The following is a 14,778-nucleotide window of genomic DNA, read 5'->3' on the forward strand; positions in this document are numbered from 1 at the left end:
GAATGGGAATGGATTTCACTGCACGTATGATGCAAAAAATAATTCTTTCGTGCTTTTAGATATTTTTGGGGAAAAATATTGCATAACAGGTTTGTTTCCTACCATACGGTCGTACCGATAAAAAATATTAGACGCTGTTTGAACCTTTTTAACTACCCTTAAGGTGTGGCTTTATGGAAAATTTCTATAAACGCACAGAAATACGAGGTAGCTGCTACACGTGCTAATTTTTTCCCATGAGCGTTCAGACAGACGACAGGTAACTAGCACTGTTCGTTGTCGCTACGCGCCTATACATGCGGAAGGTGTGACTGGTTCTTGTAGGCAGGTAATGAACACAGGATGCTATGTAGGTTCGACTAGGGGAAACCGAATACCTCTGATGATAGCTGAGTTATACCACAAACCATTGCTTGGCCAAGAAATGCTTACCGGATAAACACCGACTCGCTTACCAGTGATGCGTACATAGGTAAAGAATATGAATGTAACAGGATGCGTCGATTAGGTGTCGAACGATGGGACTACAGGCAGTGAACGATCAATTTAAAAGCTGTTCAGAAGTCCTAAATTTTTCATAACTGTTGTTCATAAGTAGGTCAACACTGTCCTTTACACTTTTATCCAAATCGTATGTTTGATTGAATTTAAAAATTAAATTTGTGACGCTGAAGCAATCCCCGATATATTTAATCAAAATAACATGGTTAATCATTTGTATAAAAATTTATAAAAATCTTTGAAAGATGCAAAATGTTATTCTTTACAACTTTGTAGAACATCATTTTTGTCTAGCTCTTCAACTGTTTTAGTTATTCGATAAAAACCAAAGCCAGTACGTTACGGGCGGCCACGAGGAAATAGCTAAAGCAAGGCATAGAATTGTAGCGAAAAATACCTCAGTTTTGTAATTGAAATATAATACTATTTTATTTAAATATCTCACGGGAAAATCTTGCAACTATTAGCCCAAAGTGAGGTCAACATATTGTAATCGGTGGTTTGTAAATAAATAATGATTTTAATACAAATAAATGAAGAAAAGTGAATGCGCTTTTGCACGCTACGACCACCGCGTACGCTGCGGACGCGTTGCTTTCCACATGGACTCATTCACCGGCATTAAACATTCACCCGCAAGGATCGTGCAAGCGCCCGTACACTGCGAGGGCTAGCGTTGCTTTCCACATGGACGCTGTGAGGATCCCACATGGATTCCGACAGGATTCCACATGGACTCGAAAGCTTCCATATTCATCCGCCAGGATCGTGCATGCGCCCGTACGCTGCGAGCAATCCCGATGCGTTCCACATGGATTCCACATCGACCCGCGTCACGCCCCTAGGATCGTGCAGGCGCTCGTACGCTGTGTATACACATGGTGTCTTTGAATGTGTTAGTGTGTATCGACGCGCGATCTCAACACGCATTCTCGCTTTAGCAGGATGATCGTCAGTTAGGTAGAGGGAGAAAGGGCTAATTGGGATCGACAGCGTACCGTGTATATGCGTATGTGCACGTTTTTTATCTCACTTCGCCTGTAGGCCAGAACATAGCGGCAATAGTATTAATAAGCAGGCGTGGTTGAATTGCACATTGGGATTAGATAAGACACATTAGCCAAGACACCTTAGCCAAGACACATTAGCCAAGACACCTTAGCCGAGACACATTAGCCAAGACACCTTAGCCAAGACACCTTAGCCAAGACACCTTAGCCAAGACACATTAGCCAAGACACCTTAGCCAAGACACCTTAGCCAAGACACCTTAGCCAAGACACATCAGCCAAGACACCTTAGCCAAGACACCTTAGCCAAGACACATTAGCCATGACACCTTAGCCGAGACACATTAGCCAAGACACCTTAGCCAAGACAAATAAGCCAAGACACCTTAGCCAAGACACATTAGCCAAGACACCTTAGCCAAGACACCTTAGCCAAGACACCTTAGCCAAGACACCTTAGCCAAGACACCTTAGCCAAGACACATTAGCCAAGACACCTTAGCCAAGACACCTTAGCCAAGACACCTTAGCCAAGACACCTTAGCCAAGACACCTTAGCCAAGACACCTTAGCCAAGACACCTTAGCCAAGACACCTTAGCCAAGACACCTTAGCCAAGACACCTTAGCCAAGACACTTTAGCCGAGACACATTAGCCAAGACACTTTAGCCAAGACACATTAGCCAAGACACCTTAGCCAAGACACCTTAGCCAAGACACATTAGCCAAGACACCTTAGTCAAGATACCTTAGCCAAGACACAATAGCCGAGACACATTAGCCAAGACACCTTAGCCAAGACACCTTAGCCGAGACACCTTAGCCAAGACACCTTAGCCAAGACACCTTAGCCAAGACACATTAGCCAAGACACCTTAGCCAAGACACATTAGCCGAGACACCTTAGCCAAGACACATTAGCCAAGACACCTTAGCCAAGACACCTTAGCCAAGACACCTTAGCCAAGACACATTAGCCAAGACACATTAGCCAAGACACCTTAGCCAAGACACATTAGCCAAGACACATTAGCCAAGACACATTAGCCAAGACACATTAGCCAAGACACCTTAGCCAAGACACCTTAGCCGAGACACATTAGCCAAGACACCTTAGCCAAGACACATAAGCCAAGACGCCTTAGCCGAGACACATTAGCCAAGACACTTTAGCCAAGACACCTTAGCCGAGACACATTAGCCAAGACACCTTAGCCAAGACACCTTAGCCAAGACACCTTAGCCAAGACACCTTAGCCAAGACACTTTAGCCGAGACACATTAGCCAAGACACCTTAGCCAAGACACTTTAGCCAAGACACATAAGCCAAGACACCTTAGCCAAGACACCTTAGCCGAGACACATTAGCCAAGACACCTAAGCCAAGACACTTTAGCCAAGACACATTAGCCAAGACACCTTAGCCAAGACACCTTAGCCAAGACACATTAGCCGAGACACCTTAGCCAAGACACATTAGCCAAGACACTTTAGCCAAGACACATTAGCCAAGACACATTAGCCAAGACACATTAGCCAAGACACATTAGCCAAGACACCTTAGCCAAGACACCTTAGCCAAGACACCTTAGCCAAGACACATTAGCCAAGACACCTTAGCCAAGACACCTTAGCCGAGACACATTAGCCACGACACCTTAGCCAAGACACCTTAGCCAAGACACATTAGCCAAGACACCTTAGTCAAGACACCTTAGCCAAGACACATTAGCCGAGACACATTAGCCAAGACACCTTAGCCAAGACACCTTAGCCAAGACACCTTAGCCAAGACACATTAGCCAAGACACATTAGCCAAGACACCTTAGCCGAGACACATTAGCCAAGACACATTAGCCAAGACACATTAGCCAAGACACATTAGCCAAGACACATTAGCCGAGACACATTAGCCAAGACACCTTAGCCAAGACACCTTAGCCGAGACACATTAGTCAAGACACATTAGCCAAGACACCTTAGCCAAGACACCTTAGCCAAGACACCTTAGCCAAGACACATTAGCCGAGACACCTTAGCCAAGACACCTTAGCCAAGACACATTAGCCAAGACACATTAGCCAAGACACATTAGCCAAGACACCTTAGCCAAGACACCTTAGCGAAGACACATTAGCCAAGACACCTTAGCCAAGACACCTTAGCCAAGACACCTTAGCCAAGACACATTAGCCAAGACACCTTAGCCGAGACACATAAGCCAAGACACATTAGCCAAGACACATTAGCCAAGACACATTATCCAAGACACCTTAGCCAAGACACCTTAGCCAAGACACATTAGCCAAGACACATTAGCCAAGACACCTTAGCCAAGACACTTTAGCCAAGACACCTTAGCCAAGACACCTTAGCCAAGACAACTTAGCCAAGACACCTTAGCCAAGACACATTAGCCAAGACACCTTAGCCGAGACACATTAGCCAAGACACCTTAGCCAAGACACCTTAGCCAAGACACATTAGCCGAGACACATTAGCCAAAACACCTTAGCCAAGACACCTTAGCCAAGACACATTAGCCAAGACACATTAGCCAAGACACATTAGCCAAGACACCTTAGCCAAGACACCTTAGCCAAGACACCTCAGCCGAGACACATTAGCCAAGACACCTTAGCCAAGACACCTTAGCCGAGACACCTTAGCCGAGACACATTGGCCAAGACACCTAAGCCAAGACACATTAGCCAAGACACTTTAGCCAAGACAAATAAGCCAAGACACATTAGCCAAGACACCTTAGCCAAGACACATTAGCCAAGGCACATTAGCCAAGACACATTAGCCAAGACACATTAGCCAAGACACCTTAGCCAAGACACAGTAGCCAAGACACATTAGCCAAGACACATTAGCCAAGACACCTTAGCCAAGACACATTAGCCAAGACACCTTAGCCAAGGCACATCAGCCAAGACACATTAGCCAAGACACCTTAGCCAAGACACCATAGCCAAGACACCTTAGCCGAGACACATTAGCCAAGACACCTTAGCCAAGACACCTTAGCCAAGACACATTAGCCAAGACACATTAGCCGAGACACATAAGCCAAGACACATTAGCCAAGACACATTAGCCAAGACACATTATCCAAGACACATTAGCCAAGACACATTAGCCAAGACACATTAGCCAAGACACATTAGCCAAGACACATTAGCTAAGACACCTTAGCCAAGACACCTTAGCCAAGACACATTAGCCAAGACACATTAGCCAAGACACCTTAGCCAAGACACCTTAGCCAAGACACCTTAGCCAAGACACATTAGCCAAGACACATTAGCCAAGACACCTTAGCCAAGACACCTTAGCCAAGACACATTAGCCAAGACACCTTAGCCAAGACACCTTAGCCAAGACACTTTAGCCAAGACACATTAGCCAAGACACATTAGCCAAGACACCTTAGCCAAGACACCTTAGCCAAGACACATTAGCCAAGACACCTTAGCCAAGACACATTAGCCAAGACACATTAGCCAAGACACCTTAGCCAAGACACCTTAGCCAAGACACCTTAGCCAAGACACCTTAGCCAAGACACATTAGCCAAGACACCTTAGCCAAGACACCTTAGCCGAGACACATTAGCCACGACACCTTAGCCAAGACACCTTAGCCAAGACACATTAGCCAAGACACCTTAGCCAAGACACATTAGCCAAGACACCTTAGCCAAGACACCTTAGCCAAGACACATTAGCCAAGACACATTAGCCAAGACACCTTAGCCGAGACACATTAGCCAAGACACATTAGCCAAGACACATTAGCCAAGACACATTAGCCAAGACACATTAGCCAAGACACCTTAGCCAAGACACATTAGCCAGACACATTAGCCAAGACACCTTAGCCGAGACACATTAGCCAAGACACCTTAGCCAAGACACATTAGCCAAGACACCTTAGCCAAGGCACATCAGCCAAGACACATAAGCCAAGACACCTTAGCCAAGACACCTTAGCCAAGACACATTAGCCGAGACACATTAGCCAAGACACCTTAGCCAAGACACCTTAGCCAAGACACCTTAGCCAAGACACATTAGCCAAGACACATTAGCTAAGACACCTTAGCCAAGACACCTTAGCCAAGACACATTAGCCAAGACACATTAGCCAAGACACCTTAGCCAAGACACCTTAGCCAAGACACCTTAGCCAAGACACTTTAGCCAAGACACATTAGCCAAGACACATTAGCCAAGACACATTAGTCAAGACACATTAGCCAAGACACATTAGCCAAGACACATTAGCCAAGACATATTAGCCAAGACACATTAGCCAAGACACCTTCGCCGAGACACCTTAGCCAAGACACATTAGCCAAGACACATTAGCCAAGACACCTTAGCCAAGACACCTTAGCCAAGACACATTAGCCAAGACACCTTAGTCAAGACACCTTAGCCAAGACACATTAGCCGAGACACATTAGCCAAGACACCTTAGCCAAGACACCTTAGCCAAGACACCTTAGCCAAGACACATTAGCCAAGACACATTAGCCAAGACACCTTAGCCAAGACACCTTAGCCAAGACACATTAGCCAAGACACATTAGCCAAGACACCTTAGCCAAGACACCTTAGCCAAGACACCTTAGCCAAGACACTTTAGCCAAGACACATTAGCCAAGACACCTTAGCCGAGACACCTTAGCCGAGACACATTGGCCAAGACACCTAAGCCAAGACACTTTAGCCAAGACACCTTAGCCAAGACACCTTAGCCAAGACACCTTAGCCAAGACACATTAGCCAAGACACATTAGCCAAGACACCTTAGCCAAGACACCTTAGCCAAGACACATTAGCCGAGACACATTAGCCAAGACACCTTAGCCAAGACACATTAGCCAAGACACATTAGCCAAGACACCTTAGCCAAGACACCTTAGCCAAGACACCTTAGCCAAGACACCTTAGCCAAGACACATTAGCCAAGACACATTAGCCAAGACACCTTAGCCGAGACGCATTAGCCAAGACACATTAGCCAAGACACATTAGCCAAGACACATTAGCCAAGACACATTAGCCAAGACACTTTAGCCACGACACCTTAGCCAAGACACCTTAGCCAAGACACATTAGCCAAGACACCTTAGCCAAGACACCTTAGCCAAGACACCTTAGCCAAGACACATCAGCCAAGACACATTAGCCAAGACACATTAGCCAAGACACCTTAGCCAAGACACATTAGCCAAGACACATTAGCCAAGACACCTTAGCCAAGACACATTAGCCAAGACACATTAGCCAAGACACATTAGCCAAGACACCTTAGCCAAGACACCTAAGCCAAGACACTTTAGCCAAGACACATTAGCCAAGACACCTTAGCCAAGACACCTTAGCCAAGACACCTTAGCCAAGACACCTTAGCCAAGACACATTAGCCAAGACACCTTAGTCAAGACACCTTAGCCAAGACACATTAGCCAAGACACCTTAGCCAAGACACCTTAGCCAAGACACCTTAGCCAAGACACCTTAGCCAAGAAACCTTAGCCGAGACACCTTAGCCAAGACACCTTAGCCAAGACACCTTAGCCAAGACACCTTAGCCAAAACACCTTAGCCAAGACACCTTAGCCAAGACACATTAGCCAAGACACATTAGCCCAGACACATTAGCCAAGACACCTTAGCCAAGACACCTTAGCCAAGACACCTCAGCCGAGACACATTAGCCAAGACACCTTACCCAAGACACCTTAGCCAAGACACCTTAGCCAAGACACTTTAGCCGAGACACATTAGCCAAGACACCTTAGCCAAGACACCTTAGCCAAGACACCTTAGCCAAGACACATTAGCCAAGACAAATTAGCCAAGACACCTTAGCCAAGACACCTTAGCCAAGACACATTAGCCAAGACACATTAGCCAAGACAAATTAGCCAAGACACTTTAGCCAATACACATTAGCCAAGACACATTAGCCGAGACACATTAGCCGAGACACCTTAGCCAAGACACCTTAGCCAAGACACCTTAGCCAAGACACCTTAGCCAAAACACCTTAGCCAAGACACCTTAGCCAAGACACATTAGCCAAGACACATTAGCCAAGACACATTAGCCAAGACACCTTAGCCAAGACACCTTAGCCAAGACACCTCAGCCGAGACACATTAGCCAAGACACCTTACCCAAGACACCTTAGCCAAGACACCTTAGCCAAGACACTTTAGCCAAGACAAATAAGCCAAGACACATTAGCCAAGACACATTAGCCAAGACACCTTAGCCAAGACACATTAGCCAAGACACATTAGCCGAGACACATTAGCCAAGACACCTTAGCCAAGACACTTTAGCCAAGACAAATAAGCCAAGACACATTAGCCAAGATACATTAGCCAAGACACATTAGCCAAGGCACATTAGCCAAGACACATTAGCCAAGACACCTTAGCCAAGACACCTTAGCCAAGACACCTCAGCCGAGACACATTAGCCAAGACACCTTACCCAAGACACCTTAGCCAAGACACCTTAGCCAAGACACTTTAGCCGAGACACATTAGCCAAGACACCTTAGCCAAGACACCTTAGCCAAGACACCTTAGCCAAGACACCTTAGCCAAGACACATTAGCCAAGACAAATTAGCCAAGACACCTTAGCCAAGACACCTTAGCCAAGACACATTAGCCAAGACACATTAGCCAAGACAAATTAGCCAAGACACATTAGCCAAGACACCTTAGTCTAGACACCTTAGCCAAGACACCTTAGCCAAGACACTTTAGCCAAGACACATTAGCCAAGACACCTTAGCCGAGACACATTAGCCAAGACACCTTAGCCAAGACACCTTAGCCAAGACACATTAGCCAAGACACATTAGCCAAGACACCTTAGCCAAGACACATTAGCCAAGACACCTTAGCCAAGACACATTAGCCAAGACACCTTAGCCAAGACACCTTAGCCAAGACACATTAGCCAATACACATTAGCCAAGACACATTAGCCGAGACACCTTAGCCAAGACACCTTAGCCAAGACACATTAGCCAAGACACATTAGCCAAGACACCTTAGCCAAGACACCTTAGCCAAGACACCTTAGCCAAGACACCTTAGCCAAGACACCTTAGCCAAGACACATTAGCCAAGACACATTAGCCGAGACACATTAGCCGAGACACCTTAGCCAAGACACCTTAGCCAAGACACATTAGCCAAGACACATTAGCCAAGACACCTTAGCCAAGACACCTTAGCCAAGACACCTTAGCCAAGACACATTAGCCAAGACAAATTAGCCAAGACACCTTAGCCAAGACACCTTAGCCGAGACACATTAGCCAAGACACCTTAGCCAAGACACCTTAGCCAAGACACCTTAGCCAAGACACATTAGCAAAGAGACCTTAGCCAAGACACCTTAGCCAAGACACCTTAGCCGAGACACATTAGCCAAGACACCTTAGCCAAGACACCTTAGCCAAGACACATTAGCCAAGACAAATTAGCCAAGACACCTTAGCCAAGACACCTTAGCCAAGACACATTAGCCAAGACACATTAGCCAAGACACCTTAGCCAAGACACATTAGCCAAGACACATTAGCCAAGACACCTTAGTCTAGACACCTTAGCCAAGACACCTTAGCCAAGACACTTTAGCCAAGACACATTAGCCAAGACACCTTAGCCGAGACACATTAGCCAAGACACCTTAGCCAAGACACCTTAGCCAAGACACATTAGCCAAGACACATTAGCCAAGACACCTTAGCCAAGACACATTAGCCAAGACACCTTAGCCAAGACACATTAGCCAAGACACCTTAGCCAAGACACCTTAGCCAAGACACATTAGCCAATACACATTAGCCAAGACACATTAGCCAAGACACTTTAGCCAAGACACATTAGCCAAGACACATTAGCCAAGACACATTAGCCAAGACACCTTAGCCGAGACACATTAGCCAAGACACATTAGCCAAGACACATTAGCCAAGACACATTAGCCAAGACACATTAGCCAAGACACCTTAGCCAAGACACATTAGCCAAGACACATTAGCCAAGACACCTTAGCCGAGACACATTAGCCAAGACACCTTAGCCAAGACACATTAGCCAAGACACCTTAGCCAAGGCACATCAGCCAAGACACATTAGCCGAGACACATAAGCCAAGACACCTTAGCCAAGACACCTTAGCCAAGACACATTAGCCAAGACACCTTAGCCAAGACACATTAGCCAAGACACCTTAGCCAAGACACCTTAGCCAAGACACATTAGCCGAGACACATAAGCCAAGACACCTTAGCCAAGACACCTTAGCCAAGACACCTTAGCCAAGACACATTAGCCAAGACACATTAGCTAAGACACCTTAGCCAAGACACCTTAGCCAAGACACATTAGAAAAGACACCTTAGCCAAGACACCTTAGCCAAGACACCTTAGCCAAGACACTTTAGCCAAAACACATTAGCCAAGACACATTAGCCAAGACACATTAGCCAAGACACATTAGCCAAGACACATTAGCCAAGACACCTTAGCCAAGACATATTAGCCAAGACACATTAGCCAAGACACCTTCGCCGAGACACCTTAGCCAAGACACATTAGCCAAGACACATTAGCCAAGACACCTTAGCCAAGACACCTTAGCCAAGACACATTAGCCAAGACACCTTAGTCAAGACACCTTAGCCAAGACACATTAGCCGAGACACATTAGCCAAGACACCTTAGCCAAGACACCTTAGCCAAGACACCTTAGCCAAGACACATTAGCCAAGACACATTAGCCAAGACACCTTAGCCAAGACACCTTAGCCAAGACACATTAGCCAAGACACATTAGCCAAGACACCTTAGCCAAGACACCTTAGCCAAGACACCTTAGCCAAGACACTTTAGCCAAGACACATTAGCCAAGACACCTTAGCCGAGACACCTTAGCCGAGACACATTAGCCAAGACACCTAAGCCAAGACACTTTAGCCAAGACACCTTAGCCAAGACACCTTAGCCAAGACACCTTAGCCAAGACACATTAGCCAAGACACATTAGCCAAGACACCTTAGCCAAGACACCTTAGCCAAGACACATTAGCCGAGACACATTAGCCAAGACACCTTAGCCAAGACACATTAGCCAAGACACATTAGCCAAGACACCTTAGCCAAGACACCTTAGCCAAGACACCTTAGCCAAGACACCTTAGCCAAGACACATTAGCCAAGACACATTAGCCAAGACACCTTAGCCGAGACACATTAGCCAAGACACATTAGCCAAGACACATTAGCCAAGACACATTAGCCAAGACACATTAGCCAAGACACATTAGCCAAGACACTTTAGCCACGACACCTTAGCCAAGACACCTTAGCCAAGACACATTAGCCAAGACACCTTAGCCAAGACACCTTAGCCAAGACACCTTAGACAAAAGACACATCAGCCAAGACACATTAGCCAAGACACCTTAGCCAAGACACCTTAGCCAAGACACATTAGCCAAGACACATTAGCCAAGACACCTTAGCCAAGACACATTAGCCAAGACACATTAGCCAAGACACATTAGCCAAGACACCTTAGCCAAGACACCTAAGCCAAGACACTTTAGCCAAGACACATTAGCCAAGACACCTTAGCCAAGACACCTTAGCCAAGACACCTTAGCCAAGACACCTTAGCCAAGACACATTAGCCAAGACACCTTAGTCAAGACACCTTAGCCAAGACACATTAGCCAAGACACCTTAGCCAAGACACCTTAGCCAAGACACCTTAGCCAAGACACCTTAGCCAAGAAACCTTAGCCGAGACACCTTAGCCAAGACACCTTAGCCAAGACACCTTAGCCAAGACACCTTAGCCAAAACACCTTAGCCAAAACACCTTAGCCAAGACACATTAGCCAAGACACATTAGCCAAGACACATTAGCCAAGACACCTTAGCCAAGACACCTTAGCCAAGACACCTCAGCCGAGACACATTAGCCAAGACACCTTACCCAAGACACCTTAGCCAAGACACCTTAGCCAAGACACTTTAGCCGAGACACATTAGCCAAGACACCTTAGCCAAGACACCTTAGCCAAGACACCTTAGCCAAGACACCTTAGCCAAGACACCTTAGCCAAGACAAATTAGCCAAGACACCTTAGCCAAGACACCTTAGCCAAGACACATTAGCCAAGACACATTAGCCAAGACAAATTAGCCAAGACACATTAGCCAATACACATTAGCCAAGACACATTAGCCGAGACACATTAGCCGAGACACCTTAGCCAAGACACCTTAGCCAAGACACCTTAGCCAAGACACCTTAGCCAAAACACCTTAGCCAAGACACCTTAGCCAAGACACATTAGCCAAGACACATTAGCCAAGACACATTAGCCAAGACACCTTAGCCAAGACACCTTAGCCAAGACACCTCAGCCGAGACACATTAGCCAAGACACCTTACCCAAGACACCTTAGCCAAGACACCTTAGCCAAGACACTTTAGCCAAGACAAATCAGCCAAGACACATTAGCCAAGACACATTAGCCAAGACACCTTAGCCAAGACACATTAGCCAAGACACATTAGCCGAGACACATTAGCCAAGACACCTTAGCCAAGACACATTAGCCAAGACACTTTAGCCAAGACAAATAAGCCAAGACACATTAGCCAAGACACATTAGCCAAGACACATTAGCCAAGGCACATTAGCCAAGACACATTAGCCAAGACACCTTAGCCAAGACACCTTAGCCAAGACACCTCAGCCGAGACACATTAGCCAAGACACCTTACCCAAGACACCTTAGCCAAGACACCTTAGCCAAGACACTTTAGCCGAGACACATTAGCCAAGACACCTTAGCCAAGACACCTTAGCCAAGACACCTTAGCCAAGACACCTTAGCCAAGACACATTAGCCAAGACAAATTAGCCAAGACACCTTAGCCAAGACACCTTAGCCAAGACACATTAGCCAAGACACATTAGCCAAGACAAATTAGCCAAGACACATTAGCCAATACACATTAGCCAAGACACATTAGCCGAGACACATTAGCCGAGACACCTTAGCCAAGACACCTTAGCCAAGACACCTTAGCCAAGACACATTAGCCAAGACACCTTAGCCAAGACACCTTAGCCAAGACACCTTAGCCAAGACACCTTAGCCAAGACACATTAGCCAAGACAAATTAGCCAAGACACCTTAGCCAAGACACATTAGCCAAGACACATTAGCCAAGACACATTAGCCAAGACACATAAGCCAAGACACCTTAGCCAAGACAAATAAGCCAAGACACATTAGCCAAGACACATTAGCCAAGACACCTTAGCCAAGACACATTAGCCAAGACACATTAGCCGAGACACATTAGCCAAGACACCTTAGCCAAGACACATTAGCCAAGACACCTAAGCCAAGACACCTTAGCCAAGACACATTAGCCAAGACACCTTAGCCAAGACACCTTAGCCAAGACACCTTAGCCAAGACACCTTAGCCAAGACACCTTAGCCAAGACACATTAGCCAAGAAACATTAGCCAAGACACATAAGCCAAGACACCTTAGCCAAGACACATTATCCAAGACACCTTAGCCAAGACACATTAGCCAACCTTAGCCAAGACACCTTAGCCAAGACACCTTAGGCAAGACACATTAGCCAAGACACATTAGCCGAGACACATTAGCCAAGACACCTTAGCCAAGACACCTTAGCCAAGACACCTTAGCCAAGACACCTTAGCCAAGACACCTTAGCCAAGACACCATAGCCGAGACACATGAGCCAAGACACCTTAGCCAAGACACCTTAGCCAAGACACCTTAGCCAAGACACCTTAGCCAAGACACCTTAGCCAAGACACCTTAGCCAAGACACTTTAGCCGAGACACATTAGCCAAGACACCTTTACCAAGACACCTTAGCCAAGACATATTAGCCAAGACACATTAGCCAAGACACCTTAGCCAAACACCTTAGCCAAGACACATTAGCCAAGACACCTTAGCCAAGACACATTAGCCAAGACACATTAGCCAAGACACCTTAGCCAAGACACATTAGCCAAGACACATTAGCCAAGACACCTTAGCCGAGACACATTAGCCAAGACACCTTAGCCAAGACACCTTAGCCAAGACACCTTAGCCAAGACACCTTAGCCAAGACACCTTAGCCAAGACACATTAGCCAAGACACATTAGCCAAGACACATTAGCCAAGACACCATAGCCAAGACACCTTAGCCAAGACACCTCAGCCGAGACACATTAGCCAAGACACCTTAGCCAAGACACATTAGCCAAGACACCTTAGCCAAGACACCTTAGCCAAGACACTTTAGCCGAGACACATTAGCCAAGACACCTTAGCCAAGACACCTTAGCCAAGACACTTTAGCCAAGACACCTTAGCCAAGACACATTAGCCAAGACACCTTAGCCAAGACACATTAGCCAAGACACCTTAGCCGAGACACATTAGCCAAGACACCTTAGCCAAAACACCTTAGCCAAAACACCTTAGCCAAGACACATTAGCCAAGACACCTTAGCCAAGACACATTAGCCAAGACACCTTAGCCAAGACACCTTAGCCAAGACACATTAGCCAAGACACCTTAGCCGAGACACCTTAGCCAAGACACCTTAGCCAAGACACCTTAGCCAAGACACTTTAGCCAAGACACCTTAGCCAAGACACATTAGCCAAGACACCTTAGCCAAGACACATTAGCCAAGACACCTTAGCCGAGACACATTAGCCAAGACACCTTAGCCAAAACACCTTAGCCAAGACACCTTAGCCAAGACACATTAGCCGAGACACATAAGCCAAGACACATAAGCCAAGACACATTAGCCAAGACACCTTAGCCAAGACATCTAAGCCAATACACCGTAGCCAAGACACCTTAGCCAAGACACCTTAGCCAAGACACATTAGCCAAGACACCTTAGCCGAGACACATTAGCCAAGACACCTTAGCCAAGACACTTTAGCCAAGACACCTTAGCCAAGACACATTAGCCAAGACACCTTAGCCAAGACACATTAGCCAAGACACCTTAGCCGAGACACATTAGCCAAGACACCTTAGCCAAAACACCTTAGCCGAGACACATTAGCCAAGACACCTTAGCCAAGACACTTTAGCAAAGACACCTTAGCCAAGACACATTAGCCAAGACACATTAGC

General features: G+C 46.4%; 1 long non-coding RNA gene across 1 annotated transcript; it reads right to left on the reverse strand.

The window, feature by feature from the left end:
* Window positions 1-1,370: 1,370 nt before the first annotated feature.
* Window positions 1,371-12,292, reverse strand: LOC125774451 (uncharacterized). Its single transcript, XR_007420909.1, has 3 exons — window positions 12,258-12,292; window positions 4,263-4,990; window positions 1,371-1,658 (listed from the first exon to the last, which is right to left on the reverse strand). It is a non-coding gene; the product is annotated as an uncharacterized LOC125774451 (long non-coding RNA).
* Between the last annotated feature and the right edge of the window lie 2,486 nt (window positions 12,293-14,778).

Source organism: Anopheles funestus, unplaced genomic scaffold (genome assembly GCF_943734845.2).
Source record: "Anopheles funestus unplaced genomic scaffold, idAnoFuneDA-416_04 scaffold_8_ctg1, whole genome shotgun sequence".
Lineage (NCBI taxonomy): Eukaryota > Metazoa > Arthropoda > Insecta > Diptera > Culicidae > Anopheles > Anopheles funestus.